The sequence below is a fragment of the Clarias gariepinus genome, chromosome 12 (assembly GCF_024256425.1).
Source record: "Clarias gariepinus isolate MV-2021 ecotype Netherlands chromosome 12, CGAR_prim_01v2, whole genome shotgun sequence".
NCBI lineage: Eukaryota > Metazoa > Chordata > Actinopteri > Siluriformes > Clariidae > Clarias > Clarias gariepinus.
In genome coordinates, this window is record NC_071111.1 from 15,318,436 (window position 1) to 15,341,053 (window position 22,618).

The window sequence follows — 22,618 nt, forward strand, 5'->3', positions numbered from 1 at the left end:
ACCTTACACCATCCTAAAGATGATATTTAATGTGTACATTCATTCACTTTATCTATCCATAGAGTTTGTAATTGACTTAATTTGTTCCAATGATGCTAATATCCACTATTATGGTGGTCTTAGGCACCTGGTGTGAGGACATATCCATAATAATAATGATAATCCATTTCTGCACTGATAAAATGGTTCATGAGCTTATGTGACACACTATACCAAATCATAAATAATCTCTTGACCTCTTACATTACAAAAGGTATGCCTGCAGCTCCATAAGCCATGTCCACAACAGCAGAAACCCATGCCAAGAAGGGACGTCCTGGTTATTACAAGTGTTTTTGAGACAAAGCTGACTGTCACCTCGTTGTTGTTCTTGTGATTGGATTTAAATCTGATTTTTATCCCATTTTAAGATTTTCTACCTTCTTTGTTTAGACTTTTAAATAATGTGGGTTGTTTTATTCTGGGTTTTCTATAGCCACGTACTTTAAAATGGACAAACTAAGGTTTTTTTTTTTCATCCTGAGATTAAAAAGTCCACAGATATTAAGGACTTAAAAAAAATAATAATAAATTAAGCAAAAACTTGCTCCAAAAAGGTCAACTCCACACTTAACTGACTTCCCACCTCTCTTGCAGTCCAAGTATATTGATGATTAAATCTAGGAAGCCCTTCAACAAGGCCTCATTCCACAGACAACTTTTCTATCTGCCAGTTTCTTCTTTGGGGAAAGGAAAAGGAAGGTATATACCCACACGCAGCTTCCAGACAGTTGAATACCATAAATGTAAAACATAAATAGTCTGTTTCTTTGGGTTCCATTAGCTTTAAAGTATTTAATGCCTTTAATTGAATCAGGATATGGAGAAATTGCCTTCTCCCCTACCATGCATGCTATAAGTACATAGTAATTGTATATAGCTTGGCTTAGCCCTTTGCTACGCTGGCCCCATCATCATTAATTTCCTTAGACATGCTAGGGAAACAGGTAATCATGTAAATTAACGTCTTGATACACAGTGTTACCTGCAGTCCTAGAGCCATTGTTAAACATTTAGATTCTTCCGGTTGTTTTTGTTGACAAAAAAAGTAGGAGTCAGAGATCACTCGCTTACTTAGCTTTATCCTGTGTTCAGGGTCGCAGCGACCTGGAGCCTATCCCAGGAGGCTTAGGGCACGAGGTGGGGTACACCCTAGACAGGGTGCCAATCCACCGCAGGGCACACACACATACTGTCCCATACACACACTACAGGCAATTTGGAAATGCCAATCAGCCTAACCTACATGTCTTTGGACTGTGGTAGGAAACCAGAGTAAATCCATCAAGCACGGAGAGAACATGCAAACTGCATGCACACAGAGACGGGAATCGAACCCAGACCCTGAAGGTACAAGGCGACAGCACTAACCACGACACCACCGTGCCACCCAGAGTCGGAGATATTTATTTCAAATCTGAACTATTTCACAGAAAGGATTTATGATACAGCAGATGAGGTTGTGCTGGAAGAACGAAGACACTAGATAAAAATGCAAATCTGCTAAGAATCTAAATTTGATGATCATCTAGTTTAAGATGATACCTAGTCTGTACATTCATGCATCTCCTCTATACATGGATTTGTAACAGACCTAACTCATTCCAGTGGTATATTTAGCCACTCTTATGTTGGTCATAGGCTCTTTAAGGTCTACCGTATCAACTACAAGCTGTAGAGGCACTACCCGCTATCTTTCCAGTCATTCAAATGCTCTTCAATAAGGTTCATTTCAGTTCAGTTCAGTTCAGTTCTAAGGAGAATGATGGGGGATTAAATCAACTGCAACTTTTTACTGGCTATCTACCGAACATGCTCAGTAACCATGCCAAAATCTGTAATAAAACCTTCTTATAAGCTCTATAAATAAGTAACTGTTTATACTTAATGTTTTCATAGTGATCAAGTAATACATGTTGTCATTTTTAGTACATAAGGAAATGAATTATTGTCTTCATGTACACAATTTTTAACCAGACTAGGCTATTTAAGTAACTTAATACAATTCTCAGTTTAAAGTCAGGTCCACGAAGCTGCTGAACAAAATGAACCTGATTTATTGGCATGATGAGTATAGTGACAGGAGTCTGATCAATTTAAGTACATAGGGATAGACTGTGGTATACCATATACCAATAACTGAAGTTAACCTATACATTGTCTGCAAAAACACTACAAGAGATTGTATTAATTAACAGAATGAGTTAAGCTATGTTGTTCATTAATAGAATTAATAGTCAAGATGTTAATACTGTGGCTAATACCCTTATAAACTGTTATTCATAGTCAGAGGCTATTGTCTAAACTTTCTCACATCCTGATGCTCCAAGTGTTGATGGATATATTAACTCACCATGCCAAAGCATTAGTGAAGTATACAATTAGTATTAAAGTGAAGTCAAGTGTTGACTATTGTTGGTCCCTGCTTAGATTATTTGAATTCTGCTAGCCTATTTATCTAGTGTTTCCGCTCTGTCTAGCTTGATTATGATTCTAATTGCTGATATGGATCTGTTAAATAAAGTCTGTGTGTATCAGTATCCTACCGACTCCACCTCATTGAAACATTCAGTGTGCAGTACATGGTGTGCTTGCTATAGTATTTACATCATAATGTATGTAACCTTTGAGCCCAAAAGGCTGCTTAACCTGTCTCTTTCAACTATTTTTAGCATGAGTTCTTTTGACGTGTTTATTTGAATTTTTTGACTGCTTATAAATCATTTTCAGCTTTGACTCAACACGAGGCTGAGATTTTTTCTAATTCATTTGCATTATGTTTTCTCATTTATTTCTAACACATTTCACCTTACTCTTTCACAGCAACAACTTTTCTTCGCAGGTGTAACAAAACCCTTTCAAATCAGTGATAGATCTCTTTAATTGGGACTTCTTTTAATTGACCGAGGATGATGCTGAACCTACAGTCCCAGTGTCAGAGCTCAACTAATGATGATGGTGATACATTAAGACCAATAGGTTAAAGGCAGTCAGTGGCTACAGCTGGTACATCAAAAGGTCATTTGGCATAAACGGGGCCTGTCACACTGTTGAGTTATGAAACCACATACACTTGGGCCTCCCAGACCTCTGAGAACCCTGTGTGTATATATCTACTTTCACTAGCACTTCCCATACTGTGATTTATAACTTTACCATGTGAAACTTTGAAATGAGGCACATATGAAAGAACTGGGAATTCAGAGACCTCCTGTCCATGGCAATTGTTTTGGGCGTTACGTAATTAAAGATTGGTTTTGTAAGGCAGTAGCCTTCTTGCTTGGGCTGCTGAACAGGAAAGATAGTTATTTTAAGTATGTTCTTCTTGTATCCATTTGGATGTCTTTGTTGTGGGAGGATGAATTCCAACCAAAAATATGAGATCAAGTAAAAGAGTTCATTTTTAGCTCAAAAGGCAATACAGTATAAGGACTCACAGCAGCAGGCCTTATGTGCATGAGTGTGTGTGTTTATGTCTATAAATCATCTCTGTTTATCAGGGTCACCTGGCATGTAATCTCATTAAATTTATAAATTGACTAATATAAAATCAAATATACTTAAAAAATAAATATTTTCGACGTCACATTACAGGCAGCAGATCACATATTGGGTGATGTCAGATTTCCAATATATTATACTGTACTGGCTAAATTAATAAAAGATGTCTCCTTAGATTGGCGTGTTAGAGAAACACACAGCACAAGATATAATACGCTTTTATCATCCTAATCAGTAAAGTCAGTCACTGTACTCCTGTCTTTGTGGCTCAAAATAATAACATGGCTTTTTCAGTAATGCATTTTATGAGAACACAGACTCCAAAAAAAATTTCACAACCAATATAAAATCCCCCCCCCCAAAAAAAACACTGCAATTACATTGTGATTCTGCTGTCAACCATATGGGTTTGCTTAAAAGCACAGATCATTTACTGTATAGCCTTTTTTAATTACTATGTTTTAATGAATAAATATATACAGTATATATGGGTCAGGATTGTGCAATATAGATAAACATCCCTCTTTAAAGCACAGGCTAATTTTAACCAACTATATAAACATGGCTAAGCAAAAACAAAAAAAAATGGGTCAGGCAGGCTAACATGTAGCACAGATTCATATGATCACATGTTTTTATGCTTGGGTTTGGGTTGTGTCTATAACCAAATCATACTCATAAAGTAAACATTTTATGAGTTTAATAACGGTAAACGTATATCTTTTAATACTAATGATAACTTGGTTCTACTTGACGTATACGAAAGCTCATATGCATAGCTTAGTGTCTGAAGCCTCCCTGTTAATTTCCATCTACTGTTTTGTTTTTTAACCGGTCATTAAGTTGTGTTTCTGGCACAGATCAGTGCCGTTTGTGCTTTAAGTGGTATATAAGCAGGAAGTTTGTAAGTTAAATTGAGATTAGCTGTACAGCAGTGAATACTTGTCCTCGCACACAGGGATGCAGGGTTTATATTGTGCACAAACCTATTAAATGGTAGTGACTGTTTTCAATCATCCACACTTTAATGAAAATGATTTTAAAAACATCTGTTCCAAAAGATTTTAAATCACCAGTCTTGTAAAATTCCCCCCCTCATTCATTCATATTTTGCTTAGAAGGAGCTATAATGTCTTCATTTTTTAATGATGTCTTGAGAAATAGTTCTTCAGGCTTTCTTCAGAGGAATGTTTTTTTGCTTGTTAAGCCACTCATTGATCTATGAATCGTTCAAGCATAATAACAAGGAACCAGTGAGAAACAGGTGCAGATAATAAAAGATTGGTTAGTATCCTGGTGATGCTGAATGCTGAGTGGTTGGAACAGACGAAAGGGGAGATGAGGCTGCTGCTGAAGTTGTTACATAAACGCCCAAAGAAGAAAAAAATAAAGAAAAACATGCTTTAAAATGAAGATGTACAGTATTATTACAGTTTGTATACAACGCATACGGAAATTTGATATGGGACTAGATAAAGAGCAAAATCTTATTAGTTGTTTATCAATGTGTGATTAGGTTCACAGGTTACTTTGTTTATGTACAGGGCAAAAACAACATCCATGGGAGAGTTTCAGGGCAAAGCCACCACTGACCAAAAATAACAACTGGCCCGTCTTTTCGTACATTTGACAAAAACATCTTAATTCTCTCTAAATCTGTTGGTCAAATATTTTAAGGACTAATAAGTCAAAAGTTGGCATAAAATCAACACAGCATTTCATAAAAAGAACATCATACCAGCAGTCAAACATGGTTGTGGTAGTGTGATGGTCTAGGGCTGCTTTGCTGAATGACTTCCCATAATTAATGTAAAAAATTAATTCTGCACTAAAAAAATCCTAAAGGAGAATGTCCGGCAAACAGTTTGTGACTTTAAGTTCAAGCGCACCTAGGGTAGGCAGCAAGACAATAATACCAAAACACACCAAAACACACCAAAACACACCAAAAGTTTACCTCTGATTGGCTTAAAAAAAGATTTTGAAGTGGCCTAGTCAAACCGTGGCCTAGTCTTTATACTTGAGAACCCTTCAATGTGGCAGATAGGGAACAGCGATGTGAAACACTCGTTACCAGTTATTACAAACACTTGATCGCAGTTATTGCTGGGGGTTTAACCAGTATTAATGGGGGTTTAACCAGTATTAATGGGGGTTTAACCAGTATTAATGGGGGTTTAACCAGTTTTTAGGTTTTAGGGGCAATTACTTTTTCACATAGAGAAAGTTTTTACAGTATATTTACTCTGGTTATCTTTGTGTTATATTAAACTTAGTTTAATAATATGAATCAGTGTGAAAAAATATATTTATAAACAAAAATATATTTATATTGTGTTTTTCCTTCGGCTGCTCCCGTCAAGGGGTCGTCCATTTGATCCGCACAACAACTTGACACATGTACATGTCAAAATTGAAAGGCGAGCACATTACTTACAATACTCTAATGCTGTATGACTGGTTCCAACTCTTAGATTTGTTTTCATACTGTATGCACAAAATTTCTTGAACAACATTTGCTATCATGGCTATCAATTTCTCTAAATTATCAGTAGTGTTATAATGTAATTAGGATTAATTAAGGACTGTCAGGATAGTTTGCTTCCTTTCAGAACAGTTTCCAAATTTGTCTTAATTATCATAGGGCACAGTGATTCTCTCTCTCTCATCTGTCATCCTGTTGCATAATCAGAGGAAATGGAAGCCTCGAAAGAGCACAGATGTGCAGAGATGACGACCAGATTTACAAATGCAATAAATAAGAAGGTGGTGCCAAGGAACTGTTCCAGTAAGAGGACAAGGATTATCGAGGAAGTTTTGTTTTATTGTTGCACATTAGCAATATGATGTATGTACTGTCTGTTGTTGTTTTTTGTCTAAGGACAATTTCCATTTTAATTGATCCCCACTGGTGCTCAAACATCAGAAAGGAAACATCATAAGTTCCATACAGCTGTCTTAATCTGAAGTGTTTTTAAATCATTTTTAAATCCCCAAACTGTAAGCTACACATGTACAGTATTCGCCAAAATATGCAGTACTGAAACTCATGCAACCCTAACGTGCGTTTGTCAGCCGTACATGTTCCCAGTAGTAAAAAGGAAGTTGAGTTGTGCAGTTGTTGTTAGAACTGGGTCTCTCATGAACAGGGAGTTTGAAAAAGGTGGCAGAACATTTTCTTCCCATACCCGTCCCATTCGCCCGATCTTGCCTACTTGTGGGGAACGTTAACGGAGAGTGTGTTCAACTGCGAAGATCTGCCAAGAACTCCGCCGCCAAGACCTCTGAGTTTGCAGCAACCTTCCGGGAATCCGGGTTGAGAATCTGCATGAACGGTATGAGCCCTGTCTACAGCGAGGCGGTGCACACACACTCCGAACACTTACATTACGCATACCGTGGTAAATAAGCAGGCTAACAGTGTGTATGTTAGTTTCTTTCAGGAGAAATAAACTCCCAGCTGACAACAAGGTAATATTGTTCATCTTTTCATTTCAGTACTGTATATTTTGACGCGTACTGTACATCAGCCAAAATCCTCTAAGTCAGCTGATGTTAAGGAAATTATCTTTGCAGCACAGCTTTTATCTCGCTTTTAAAATCATACAGCATACTTAATTGGTTTATGCTTGAGGGTTTCATCTCAGCAGTAAAGTGGGCATGACAGTCACACCCTACATGTGCATTTTAGTTTATAAAGGCCCAATACAAAACCTTTTCTATTTCTAATTCAATCAGGTTTACTTATTGTTTGACAGGTTTAGTACATTCACAGCCATTAAGAGATTATAGGGTTGCAAAAGTAAGCCGAAAGCCTGGCTTTGAAATGCCTGTTTTATAACCTTCCTATTCGTCATTAATCATTCTGTGGCAATATCAATCATATGATGTGCAAGTAACTGGTTGCATTTACCTGGTGAATTACTGAGTCCATTACTCTAGGCAGTTTCCTTGCATGATCTGTTTGCCAAGCCAAAGCAGAGTCTTTCAAGTGCCTGGAATGAGCCTCTGTATCAGTACATCAGGACAGCGATTAACTCCAGGGTAAATGGGAAAGCGCGAATAAAGTATGTAGACACTAAAATCTACATAGACACTGTCATTCATAGGCTGGGTGATCGCAAACAGTATAAAGCTCCTTTCAACCATAATTTCCCTCTTCAGGATTAATGTTTCACTCATAAGCTGTTATAAGTGAAAACATAACAGATCATACGCTAGCATGCATACCAGAAAATGCAATCTGAGGTCCATGCCTTTCATTTGAACTTTACTTTGCTGCTTTAAATTTTTTTTGCAGAGCCCTGAGGTATTTCAAACCTGCCAACAATGTGTCTTTGATGAGAGAACTTGGAATTATGCAACAAACAGCATGTAGTCACATGTGTCAGGGGTGAATGGCAGCAGGAATAGCTGCAGGAGTGGACTGATCATCAGCGGATCAAAAGAATGTTTTTCTTAAAGCAACCTGGCAGCCGGACTTAGAGCAGCAGGGGGGGAATGTGCCAAGCCACCCAGTCGAATGCTTCACAGCTCTGCCTAAACACAAGGGACCTGTTGTTAAATAGCTTTTAGAAAACCTGAAAAGTCAAGTAAAACCACTAGCTATGGGGAATTAAAAAAGGTTTAGTCATGCACAATTGACACTCACAACAACATCCCGGGCCATCGATCTAATCTAAGAAAAGGCTACTGAGTAATGTTAAATTATATAACATGAACCTTGTGATAATTTATAAACGGTGTGTGCTGCCTGTCTATTTATTACTTTTTATTAGATAACAATTCTTAAAAGTTCAAACTTATTCTGCATAAATATTCAAGTTGCTGCATTTACCATTTAGGCAATCGATGTAGAAAAATAACTTGTTTAATAAGTTTAATAATGCATGATATAATTATTAATAATATAAATGATTTAATATCACTTCTTGTTTCACTACCCTGTTAGCTATGATGTAATAAAAATGTCATTAAAAGTCAAGAGCCCACAACCTTTTAGAGTGTGAAAAGGAGAAACTGGTTCTTCCGCATCGTTAATGTAAGTTTTATTTTAATTGTTTGCTACTGTACACCTGTACTGTATTTTACTAAAGGTTATATCATCACTACTTAAATACCCATAAAGCAGTCGCATTCTCAGACATAGGTTACAGTATTAAAGTCTGTATTTGTATTGTCATATTCTCAGTCATTTATGATGGCTGTTCAAACCAAACCGGGACTTATGATGAAACTTCTTGTGATGAAGGCGTAAAACCGATTGACATTTATAGAAGACTTCAAACAGTACGTTGATGAGATTCTTAGCCACAGTAAAACTTATGAATGGTGCAAATGTTGTAAGGGAGGCTGTACTTCTGTGAAATACTATTCCGTCCGAGGTGGCTCGGAGCCCACTGCGGTCATTCCCGTGAACGCTCAGTGAGTGGAACGCCTTATCGCCGAAACTCAGATTACTTGTTGCCAACTTATGGAAGAGACGCATCTGTCTGTGGGAACTGCACACACAATTGTTCATGAACAAGACTTCCACTTTACAGGAAGTCGGCTGGGAGTCATTGCCTCATTCCCCATACAGTCCTTGTTCCAAGCCATTTCCACATGTCCATGGTCCATTAAAGGAGTTCCTGAGAGGCCAGAGTTTCAGACATAAAGCAGGCAGACCGATCATAACTCCAGTATACTGACAAAACTTCCTTTTTATAAATGTAGTGTGCTTTCACCTGTACTTAATCAGGCTGCTGTTTAGAACACATTGTCATCACATATTTTCACGTGTGTGCAGCACGCAGCAATCTTCTGAACTAGAAAAGCATGTGAGATGTGTGACTTTTCAGGACATATATTATATCAGGCATAGCATGAGTGGTTGAATTATTTGTTCTCTTATTCTTTGTGTTTACTTGAGGCTCACAAACCGGCAAAGGCATACTGCCACTTTTTTGTTTTTAAATGTGCAATTAATTATACTGGAGTATGGACCAAGATTAATAATAATGATTTTGGCTAGCAGTAAAGAATTGAAGGGGGAGCAATAAAATATATTATAACTAGCGTGAAAGCAGCTACTACAGGTAGATGTCTACACTGTCAACTTATGTAATCACGATTAATCATGATTTAAAAATACTTTAAATCAAATACTTTTACTTATAATCAAAATACTTTAATACTTTGAGATTTACTTGTATTATAAACATGCGATGTTGGAATAAAGAAATGCATGACAAAATGGGTAAATATCGTAATCATTAACATGATAAACTCATTGCAGCAGCAATCATATTCACATATCACATCTATAGTGGTGACCGTGTTTATAGTGGTGACCGTGCTTGTAAAAAGTTTCCTGTAAAGTTTGCTCGAGCACTTTGGTTTCATCCAAACTTTAGAATCTAGAAGCTTTTTGCAATAAAACTTGCCATTCAGCACACCTGGTGATGTTTCCACAGTCATCTTATTATCTGTGTTAAACATGCCGTTATCACACACAGCCAGGTAACTGCGCTGCAATTATAGGAAGCCATTAAGGTCAAACCATACAATTAATTTGTGTTAACAAAAAATAGTAATATATTAAATTTCTAGATTAATCGCATGCGTTAACGCGTTAATATTGACAGCCCTGTTAGGCGTTTAACACACAGCAGTTTAAGATTTCCAGATCTTTGGTGTGTTGTTTGAGTTAGGTTGTGGTATGCTCCAATAGGCTGCAAAGGAGGCTTTTCTACCAGCAGAAAGTGTTCAGCTGTTATGTGATGCACTCGGAGTAAGGTCAAGTGTTCTTACCAAAGTCCAGCTGGACATAAATGCATGTGCATGGATTTTGCTGCGTGGGTGTTCTTCACTGGCTACACACATGCCCTAAGACCAGCCACAAAGGCTTAACACTTTGTGAGCTTTAAACACCCATCGGATAATTGTATTATCTGAGCTCTACATCTCAGGGCATGCTGTTACTGCAGTACAGTAGGTACAGAAGGTTTACCTGGGATGGAAACATCATGTTTCTGTCTAAGCCACTTAATACATTTCAGATCCCATAAATTCTCTCTCTTTCTCTTTTAAATACCTCCAACGGTCCTTGAGACTATAGTTTAGGTCTGAACATCTGAGTGACTTACTGGGACCATAGATAGAACACCCCAGAGGCAAGTATTTTGAGTGTTCGAAAAGCTAGTATGTTACAACATGTTACAAATGACAACAGTGACAGGAATAGCAACACCCGGTAAACCATTGGGTGTCAGACCCGGTCCTGTTCGTCACAGCCTGGCAGCCTTTAAGATTTAACCTAATTTATTACAGCTCATCACTGTGTGCAATATATTAAATTGGGAAGGGAAACACACATTTCCATGGCTCATGCAAATAAGTGCACATCTGACTCTAATCTTGCAATTCCGGCTGCTAGTTCCTGGTAGAGCGTCTGATACTTACACGGTCACTACATGCATCCAAGAAACACTTATGTTCGCAGCAAAAGAGCATTTGACTGACACTGGGATGACTAGCCACTATGGGGGTTAACAGTACTGTACGCCCATTCGTTGAATTCGTTAACAGTCTAGCTTTAAGTAGTGCTAGTTCCATTGCAAAAAACAACCTTAACCTGCTAAACACCTCCTACAGTCTGCAAACACTGTATGCCTAGATTAACAATCAAGAACCCCCCCCCCCCCCCCAAACACACACACCAAGATAACCAAGCAGCACAACACTGAAGACTTAAATATGTACATATCACTTTAGAGACATCAAATTTTGACAGGTTTGAAGAGATTTATGATTTCATACTTTTACAAACATATGCTGTTTCTTGTTTTTTTTCCCCCCAATTTTCTCCCGTGTCCAATTCCTCCCTGTCACTAGGGGGCTCCCACATTAAGGCTTCTACTCCCAGTCAGTCGGGAGGGCCGAAGACTATCACGCGTTTCCTCCGAACCACCTGATGTCAGCCGACCGCATCTACTGTACTCACTCGCACCGTTGGGGGCGGCGTAACACACTCGGAGGACAGCGCTATCCGCTCCTTTCGCTCGCGTGAGCTCACAGACGCCCCTGATTGGCTGTAGAGCCGCGATTGATGTAGCAGCACGAAGTACCTCTCATCCCTCCCCTCTGAGAGAGCTCGGCCAAGAAGTGCAAGTTTACTTTTTTTTGTTTTTGCAGTTTGTGCAGGATTTGATGAGGATACAGCACCATGGGTCTGAGCAAAGTTAGCGCGGACAGTAGCAAGAAGAAAAGAGGCACTTTCAGTTTTGAAGCAACCGGTGCCAAGAAGAATTAAGGTTAACTGAGGTTTAATGTCTATTTATTTCATATTTAACTTAATTTACATGTCTGTACTAAATGTTCTGATTTTATAAGCAAAAATATGATGATAGTATTAGAAATTGGGAATATTTTTGGGTTGCTGGAACATATTATATACATTCACATTATTACCTACGGGAACTTGCCTCCAGAAGGGATTACATTTATTTGCCACACAGACGTTTTATTCACAGACTTTTTATACTTATTTTATGCACCAACTATAGCAATTGCCTGAATAATGTTTTTAAAATATCCTTTAAACATTGATAGCTTTTATTAATTGCATACACATTTTAAGTTAGGACTACACTTAATTAAATCCACAAATCCATGTACTTAAAAAACTATTCTATAAATAATTCTGAAATACTTTTTGTATATAAAGCAAAATAAAAAAGCTTGATCACAGTAATCACTGTATCGTTATCACAAAGACGCATACAGAGTCAGTCCAGCAAACACTGGGTGAGAAGCAGAAATACACTCAGTGAATCCCTTTAGGGTAAAAGAAGGTCTAACATGACTACTCTCTAATAGCAGCACATGCTTTTAATAAAATAAGATGCCTTTTGATTTGTGACAAACTACACTTCACTATCCATGTGCCCAAAAAGGAACATTTAACCCAGACGTCATTCGTCTTTGAGTCCATTTTATTTTATAAAAATGTAATTTTCCAATGCAGACTATCAGAACTTTTGGCACTAGAAACTGGTGCTGTGCTCATCATCATGTCGGTACCAAAAGTTGACTGGAACCAACAACATGTAATTTTTGATGAATTTCTCAACTAAATGGTTAAGCAGACAAAAGAACAAAGTGATCATAGTCATCACTCACAACAACTAGGACTCACTAACTCATTTTCAACCTGTCCCTCGTTTCAAATGTGCAATGGAAAACACCCTAACAGTTAGAGATCTTATGTTTAACCAGTGTAGTGGTTTCATAAATGATGGCAAAGCGATGATGTTGGACTGATCAGGCTAAAATAATCAGGAAGGAGGGTCAGCGACATCATGTGAACTAAACATGGGCATCATGACTATGTCTAATTGAAATGTTCCTTTATATTTTGCCATGCGTGATTGTTCTTCCCACACACTTCACACTTCAACATACTGGGATCACCTGGTCTACAATGGTGATCTTTACCTATTGTTCCAAAGATCTCAGGAAACTTATAAATAAAAATGACCTCAGGTAAGGATATCCCACTTGGTACTCTGGTAATTATGCACTTTTAAAGTTAAACAGCTAGAGGTGTATTTCCCATCAAAGCCCATGCCTTTGTCCAAAGATTTTGTCAGAGACCTTAAAATACTTATTTAATCCTTGGTTGCACCTGTTTCTATTCTTGGTCATAAAAGAGCCACACATGAAGCTAATATCACCTTATACTGTGTGTTATAAGCCGTAATGCTCTCTAGATTTCCAGATGTTCTCATAAAGCTGGAGTATCTGGACCCCCCAAACCTGGATCAATGACTCGCACCATACACCAGTTTCCATCTGGAGAAAGGCAAAAGACAGGAAAGAATGCTTTGTGCACACTTCTTGGTTTACATTTAGAGATCTGCGGAATGCTTTCAGCACACACACTTGACCCCACAGTCTCTGAAATCACATCAAGATCAAACAGGCAAATATTTCCAGTCAGGGAAATCTACACACATACATGAACGGTGTGCTGACTTTGCATCTAACTTTCATTATCTTTGGAGCTGAATCATTTTTCTTTCATTAAACTGCTTTATGATGTTCGAACACTATCTAATTTGACACATACTGTACTAATTAAACTGGATTTTCAGCTAAGAGCCATTACTGACTGTGTATTTTAGTTACAAAACAGACTTTGTATAGGAAACTATTCTCGGGCACAACGTCTGCTTAGTGTCAGTCTTTTAGACCATCACTGATTGAAGTATAATCGATACAGAAATGGAATTTTGGTAATTTTAGCGTAGTTTAACCTAAACTCTAATACTTATCCAGTCACACTGAGCGTAAGATAAATAACAAATTTAATACATTTCTCAAAATTTTTGTCATGCACATGACAAACTGAACATCGCTTTCTTTAGGATTAGAGATGAAAGGCAGAGGAAAGGCACTTTAAACCTTGTAGCTATGCGCCTGTGTGTTTGGAGCACACTTAGAGGGCACTGCCTTGCCAGCAGCACTCAACACCTCCTATTAACACAGAGCGCACTGCATGTGTGATCTCTACACACTCCCTGCCACTGCCTGAAATTGTAGGTTCTCTAATGATTTTAGAGTGCTGAGCCTGCAGTCAGGTCTTATTTTAAGCCCAAATTATCCTGCCTTATACTGTGAGCACGGCTCCGAAGAATTCTTGTAACATGAGTCTTCAAAATGGTGCATGTTTATATATGGAAAAGTCTTGACTAATTAAAAGATAAAGGTCCTTATCCTTTATCTGAAATATGTCCAGATTATTTGTGACTTTTTAAGGATATAACTATTTAACTCCGTGCTTGCTTCTTGAAGCACAGTGTAAATAATTGCTTTATAAAGATGAGGTTAATTTATACATTAGAAAACACATTCCATCTTGGAGCCAAAGAGCAGAGCATAGCCAGGGAATGTTCAGTCTTGGAGTGATTAGTGCTCATATTCACCCAGCACACCTTTTAAAGGCAAATAAAGGCTGGGTATAGGGTCAGAGTAAAACCAGTAGTCCAATGGTAGAGTAATACTGCCCTGCCTGAGTTGGGAAAAGCATGAGTAACAAAACGGGAATTAGGTTAGTGCTTGGAATAAGATTACCCAGCCTGTCATAGACAGTAATTGTTGTTTTTTGATTGCAAAATTACCATGAAACAAAATTTATCTATCTTGATTTATCTAGGTTGATGAATAATCTTTACTATAAAATCTAAATCATCCAAAAGAAGACATGTTCGAGAGTTGTTTGTATGGTTGTGTTGTAAACACTCTTTAAAGACCTACCAAACTTGAATGTGTCTGATACGGTAAGCATGTCTGAAATATTTGCACTTCTGTCCTTATCATTTATGATTAGATAATATTTGTCTAGCCGCCGCAGCAGAGTAAATATTTTTAAACGACTGACAGTTTTACAGCTTTTCTCCTTTGCTGAATTTATTTTGGGTTTTTACTGTTTTTATTGTCCTGCTTCCAGCCATGTTGAAGTCTCCCCAAAAAAGTGGCTCATGATAAGTTTCACTACAGAAAAAAGGGCACAGTAATTTGGCTTTCAGAACAAAACATGCCTCCAGAGAATATAATAAAGCAGGGTTTAGTAAAAAAATGTGTCAATTTAATCTTTTAATCTAATTTGTTAACTGGAATTAAGGTTTTATCATGATTTATATATATATATATATATATATATATATATATATACAGTACTATACAAAAGTCTCAGGAACCATATTATAAACGCTGTACCAATTTTGTTATATATGTTTATCATGTCTGCATAATTATTGACAAAATCATTAAGTATTTCCATATATAAATAAAAAATAAACAAATAAATAAATAATTTACATTACAGGCGAATATATGCATGGCTGTAAAGAAAGAAATAGAGCACAAGACAGACCAGTTTTCAGATGGAAACAAGAAACCTAATGTACGCTCGTGGGATTTGCATAGAAATAGAAAGGAGCGAGTGTGACAAAGTTACCAGAAGAACTTCTATTCTCCAGCAAGCTCAGTAAAACCTAACTAATACTTTACTTATAGTACTGTGCAAAAGTCTGGGGACATACAAAAATATGGCATAAGCAAAGATTGCTTTTGAAAACATTTCTGCAAAAAAAGAAACTTCTATAAAGAGCAATAAAATAAACAGTCAATATTTGGAGTGAAAACTTATTTCTTAAATCAGGAGTTTTAGTCACAGATTTGTGCTGTTTTATAAGAAAACAGCTGTTAGGTTTTACTGAGCGTGCTGGAGAATATGAGTTCTTCTGGTAACTTCTGGTAAATCCCAGGAGCGTACATTAGGTTTTTTTGTTTCCATCTGAAAACTGGTCTGTCTTGTACTATATATTTTTTTTCTTTATAGCCATGCATATATTCACCTGTAATGTTATCTATTTAAAAAAAATTAAGTTATATATGGAAAACTCCGGACTTCTGGTAGTTCCCAGAATTTTAAAATCTACAAAAGGGGGTAGGGCATTTTCATATTTAGCTCCAAAGCTTTGGAATAGCCTTCCAGACAGTGTTCGGGGAGCAGACACGGTTTCTCAATTCAAAAGTAGACTCAAGACGCATCTCTTTAATCTGGCATACGCGTAACTCATCTCATAACCTCATACTCCAGTACATCTATCCTGAATGGCAACTACGCTAATTCTCTCCATCTGTTCTGTATTTTTCTACCCATCCCGAGGCATCTGGAGATTGTGCCAGCTTCAGTAGACGAAGGCCAACCCTGCAAGGTTTGTGAGGCATCCAGAGAAGGACCAGCTCCAGCTGGATTCTGCTTTATGATGCCCTCTGCACCTACTGACTCCCTATGCTGAACTGGACTTCATGTTAATTTAAATAACTTCGGTTATCTTAAACTTTCACCTGCACAACACACATGATGTTATTTTTATCTGTTATCACCCAGATGAGGATGGGTTCCCTGTTGAGTCTGGTTCCTCTCAAGGTTTCTTCCTATTGCCATCTCAGGGAGTTTTTCCTTGCCACTGTCGCCGTCACCCTTGGCTTGCTCATCAGAGACATTTCATTCATCATTCATTCATTTCATTATTATCTAGACATATTTTTCTCACACATACACACTTCCAAATATTTTCTTTTCAAAAAAAATTATTTCATTTTTGTGAAGCTGCTTTGAGACAATGACCATTGTTAAAAGCGCTATAGAAATAAAATTGAATTGAATTGAAATACTGAATGATTTTGCACATAATTATGCAGACATGATCAACATATATAACAAAATTGGTATAACAAAATACTGTATACAGTAATATGGTGCCCACTTTTGCACAGTACTGTATATATATATATATATATTGTATATGATACAAATGTGAATATATAATGTATAATGATATGATATCTTTTTTGTTTGTTTCTTTGTTTTGTTACCATCTCCTAATATCAAGATTAACAGTTAGCACTTTGCCAAGTACTGAACTAATAATAAAATAATAAATAATATTATTTTTAATAAATATAATAAAATAATAAAAACTCAACTATAAACCAATAGAAACATGGTGCAGCAACACGTTTATTTAAAATATGATGCTGCATTGCATCCAAAACAATGATTCGCTGGTCTAAATAACATCAGTTTCCACCTTCACGCATTTAACAAATCAATATGACTCAATTTTAAATAATCTAAAGCTAATACTTGTAAATACAGTATAACTCATTTAAAGGTAAGAAGATTTACTTTATTTATCTCTGATGCTGATGCTGTGCCCAGCCATGTTGACTTGGCATCACTCTACACTCTGGAGGGAACTCTGAGTTGAGAATACTGGAAGTTGACCTACCAGTTGCTGGAGCATGTCATGCGATGAAAGACATTATGAATATTTACTCTGATGAGAATGAAGGATTTCCAAACGCAAACCAATTATATATATCCTTCATTTAAGTATACTACATATTAGCCTACAAGACATGTCTTTAAACTAAGGAAGGAATCCAGGGGGAACCTAACAAGCACAGAGAAAACATAAAAACTCCATACACACAGACTAGAGTTGAAATTCAAACCCCCAAACACAGATGAGTGGGACAACAATGTCAGCAACCTCACCACTGTGCCTAGAGCTACAATGATATTGTAAATACCAAAAACTACAGTGATGATAACAGTGCTCAGTGTTAATATGGTATGTACTGTATTTATGAAAACTTGTAAAGGATTGTAATATTGATACTTTAAGAAGGATTGTGCCTAATATGATTAAATGAGCATTCGGTAACATGGTTACGGTTGTTTTGATCCAGTGGTAGTGTATGGAAATGTGATGACCAACCTTGTATATTTGCCAGCACTATCTGATAATGACTGTGCCCAGTAATCAGATAATGCCAGCCTATTTTCCATCTGTACTGTAAATGGCTGTAAGCACCAGTAACACAAAGGCAATTTAACATTGTGGTTTATAAGCCTAAAGGTCTATTGCACACGCTTTGTTTTGCAAAACATCTTTCCAGAACAATTACACAAGTCCCTAACACACAAAGACACACATGCATACACACACTATACAAAAGCTATTTCACCCTGCAGCTATTCCAGGGTCAGTTTGTTTTTGTTGTACTCTTGCCCATGTTATGATATGCAGTACCCTTTAGTGATATAAGAGGGAAAGAACATTATCCTTATATCACTGAACTGATCTGTAGTGTTATGAGTTTAGACACAGATGTCATAGGCGATTATAATCACATATGTCTGCTCATGCAGTATCTGGTTTTCCTTAGGCTGTCAAAGCACCTTTTTCTTTCAATGTCAAAGTGCAAAGGAGTTTTTATGAAAAAAAAAAATATATATATATATATAATGTAACTCATTCTTGAGATGCCATCAAAGGTCCAAAATTCCCAAATGCACTTTAAGTAAAGACTGTCTAGATGGTCTCTCAATTTATTTGATATTCACTGGTCAAACTATTCCATATATGGTCAAAGCTGTGAATTTCCCACAGTATGAAGATGAAGACCAAAAACAGCCTGGGGTCACTGCTGGGTATGGTTGTTTGGGTATGGTCATGTTCGAGTATGATTTGGCCTTTAATGCTTTACATGCAAGTACTCCTGAATTTTTGGCCAGATCCTCAGTTCACATTCTATAGTGACAGGCCAGCTGTGGTGGAGCACCGTCACCGCGCTCAGATAAATGGGGCACTTCAGGTCTAGGAGAGTAAAGAACCACACAAGAACAGGGCTCATGTAGAACATATAGACATAAGCATCATGAATGGGAGTGATGGTGGAAAGAGTGCATGAAACCCACTTATGTGTGCATGCTTGCCTTTTAGAGATTAGAACATATCTCTATTAGACTCAAAATAATTAGGCCTGGCAAAACAAGTACTGTTGCTGTATTTCAGAAAGTAAAGGTCAGAATAGCAAAAATTTTTGTGCTTCTGAAAAATGTAAACTAGACCTCAAATTGTCTAGGGGTTTTATTCAGACTTGATTAAATCCAAACATTTTGCTAGTATTTAAACTGGGAACACTGGGAGAAATATTCTGGACACCACATTCAGACCATTCAAACTGCCTGCCTGTTTCTGCCTATACCTTTTATCTACACACATACTGTATTTGGACTATTTTATTTTTTTTTTGGTCAGAATACAGAAGCTAGAGAAAATGTAAAAAGACTTGTGTGTTTATATAGGAATTAGAAGGGGACATTACAAATGCGTCTGTCCGATCCAGTACAATACATTATTTAGCATTTTTTCAATAAGTAATGACAGTTAATTGCACACACAAAATAAATAAAGGTCATGAAATCACAACATGAGCTCGGGATGGAAGCATGCCCATGGGTTGAATTAGCTGACCAAGAACTCAAGCCAATATCACGCCTGAAAAACTGGCCTAAGTCCAAAGTCAGAATCACATAAACACACAGAATCACACTTCTGTCTTTGGTAAACTTCATCCCCACACTTCCAAATTTTACTTAAATCTGTAATTGGCTAAAGTCTTAACGTCTCACTGCTTTTGCTTAAATCAACTCTAAATGAGTGACTATTGATCTGATACAGCATGCAACCTGCATTGCATTTATACTGCATTTACTGCATATACAGTACATGTGCTATTATATCAGAACTATTACACTGACCAGAAATATTAAATCAACTCCATCCAGCCTGGACAAAGTCTCTAGTGTTCAAATCACCACTGGCAATGAGTACAACTAACCGAACTGACTGATATAAAGACCTGGATAACAAAAAACGTTTTAATGTACAGCGTCATGACACAGCTGAGGCCAAATAAACTTATATAATATATTATTTCCAGCCAAACCAGAAATATATACGCCTGAAACTGACAGCCTTTTATGTTAAGTGTTCTTCAGCTCAGTTTAAAAATCACGGTGCCATTTTAGATTGATGTCACTGTGATTAAATTCTCACATTACTCACATTACCACTAAGCCGGAGAGAAACAGAAATACAGTATAAGGTTGACTTTGTCTCTCTCGTGTTGCTCCGTAGTAATATGCCCTTATATATGCATTTGTCACATTTTGACATGATCATGGCAGTGCTGTTCTTAATACTCTCTTGGCCAATAGGCAGGACAGAATAGGCAGTTGTAATATGTGCATAATAGCTGCTAGAGGTTTTACGCGTACTAAACACACTGTTTGTTTCTGCATAAACAACACAACACTTCTCCTAGTTTTTCATGAAGTTTTTCATTGTATTGCCCAACCCTCTGACCATACTGAAAATCCAGCCTAAACCTTCCTTTTTAGTGTAATTGCCCGCTGACCAAATTACAATCAAACTATATTCATACAGACCTGCCTAGATCCACAGTTAAAAGAGCACTCATCAATTACAGTACATGCAAGTGCCTCTGTGCCACCCTCCTACCCCCAACACACACACTCCATCCCAAACACAGATAAAGAGGATGGATAAAGAGGACATAATTTCTCTAAACATCATGGCTTGAAATTTACAGTACCGTGTCCCCAAATCTGCAATTAGCTTCTAGCCCATGGCAACGAACTTTTTATAAGACGTGTCAAAAAATACTTTCCTTTCATCTAACCACAGACATAAGCATCTGGGGTTTGCTAAACTCTACTGGAACTTTAACTGATACCAGTTCTATGGTCAGATGAGACCAACATAGTGTTTTGTAGCAACAAAGCAATCAATGTGGATTTGGCATGAAAAGCGTATGGTTATAGAGAAAAGAACTTTCTCCAGTGTTAAGTACGGTGAAGAATCTGTAATGTTATGAGACAATTTCAATGAAACTCTGGCTGACTCGACAGAAGAGCTGCGGTTGAGTCATTGAAATTATTCAAACATATCTTTAAATCCACACAAGTTTTTGACATGGCCACCCCATCCCTAACTTCACCCCGATAAAAAACCTGTGGTATAAGCTGAAAATTAAAGTCAGCAAGCTCATAAAACATGGAAATTCTGTACTAATTTGAAATTCTGTGCAAATTATTTTATCATGGTCTATATTTTCCTTTATTGCATCCACCTATAATCAGTGCCCTCAGTATAAATAACTCCTTCTCTGTGTACTGTTTACATATGCAAATTATTTATCATGGTATACAATATCTTTCTTTATTGCATCCACCTATAACCATTTGCACTCATAGTATATAACTCCTTCACTGTGTACTGTTTACATATGCAAATTATTTTGCACTGTGCCAAATGCACTTCTGGTTAGATAATAACTGTATTTCGTAACCTTGTACCATGCATGTACAGTGACAAAAAAGATAATTCTAATCTAATCTTATCTAATATAATCTAATATTGTTTAAATAACTTGATGTTAATCAAAGATAAGATTTTCTGTTAGCTTTAGATTAGGCTAATTAACTAATAAATGAATAAATAAATAAATAAATACTATCAAATATGTAACTCATTTTTGAACTGGCTATAAATTTTACATTATTTTAGGTCTTAAAAATGCAATATTTTGGCGAAAATTTCAATTGCAAACCAGCATACTTTATGCTTATTTTGAAAAAAGTCACAGCCTCTATTTTTTTGTATGTGTGTGATTTTTAGGATATTTTTAAGATTATCTGACGCCAGAACAAGGAAAATAACCAGATTTACTGACGAGCAAAATAAATATTTATTAAATAACAAAATGCGTATTAGCCATACTTTAATTATTAAAATAGTGAATGTAAACTTTTTTCTAAATTACAACTAATTGAATGTGTGTTGCTCAGGAATCTGAACATCCCAGCTATTTGCACTGACGTCTATAAGTCTTTATAGTCCTGTAAATTCAATGGCATGCGGAAAAGCCCTGCTGGTGATGTTTCCTATTCTATTACTGCTCAATGTGGCACCTGCAAACACTCTACAATTCTCTCATGAACGAGCAGGTTCATCATTGGTTATACACACAGATTACTCTTAAAATTGTATAAACATTGTTTGACATTCTTATAGCGGATTATAGTTGAATTATTTGCTCTGTCCATTTGGGCAAAAATACTGTAAAAGTAAATGTGACTTAAAGAAAACATATGAGCTTTTCTTGCAGGTTCAGACAGGCTTAACACTTATTTATCGCTCATTAACACTATAGACACTGCTAAACATTTTACGTTAGTCTGTAACCATAGGTTGCGTAACCAACTGGGTTACATATATAGGGCTTCACCCATCCTCTGTCCTGCACTTCTTTACTTAATTTTAGAGCGGATCCTTTTTTTTTTTTTGTGTCAGGTCTATTAACTCTATTTGACAGATTCCTCAGTATGGCAAGCCTATACAAGACCACAGAGAGTCAAAGCCATTAGTCTGTCTTTCAATGTATGTATGTATGTATTTATGCGTGTGGGCATGTGTGTTATATAACTGCCAAGAAAACGTGAAAACAAAAATGAACAATATATTCTTCTAAGTAGGTTTTCCAAACAATATGTACATTACATCATAGTACAGTACATTCGAGTGGATTATTCGTTTGGAAATGGGCTGCCACTGTTTCAGATGAAAACAGCTCGCTGTAAAGTCAGTTC

At 36.8% G+C, this 22,618-nt stretch overlaps 1 protein-coding gene across 1 annotated transcript in view; it reads right to left on the reverse strand.

Annotated features, from left to right (window-relative positions):
* ntf3 (neurotrophin 3) overlaps positions 1–22,618 on the reverse strand; it is a 28,701-nt gene that overhangs the window by 4,803 nt on the left and 1,280 nt on the right. The gene's annotated exons all lie outside the window — the stretch shown is intronic.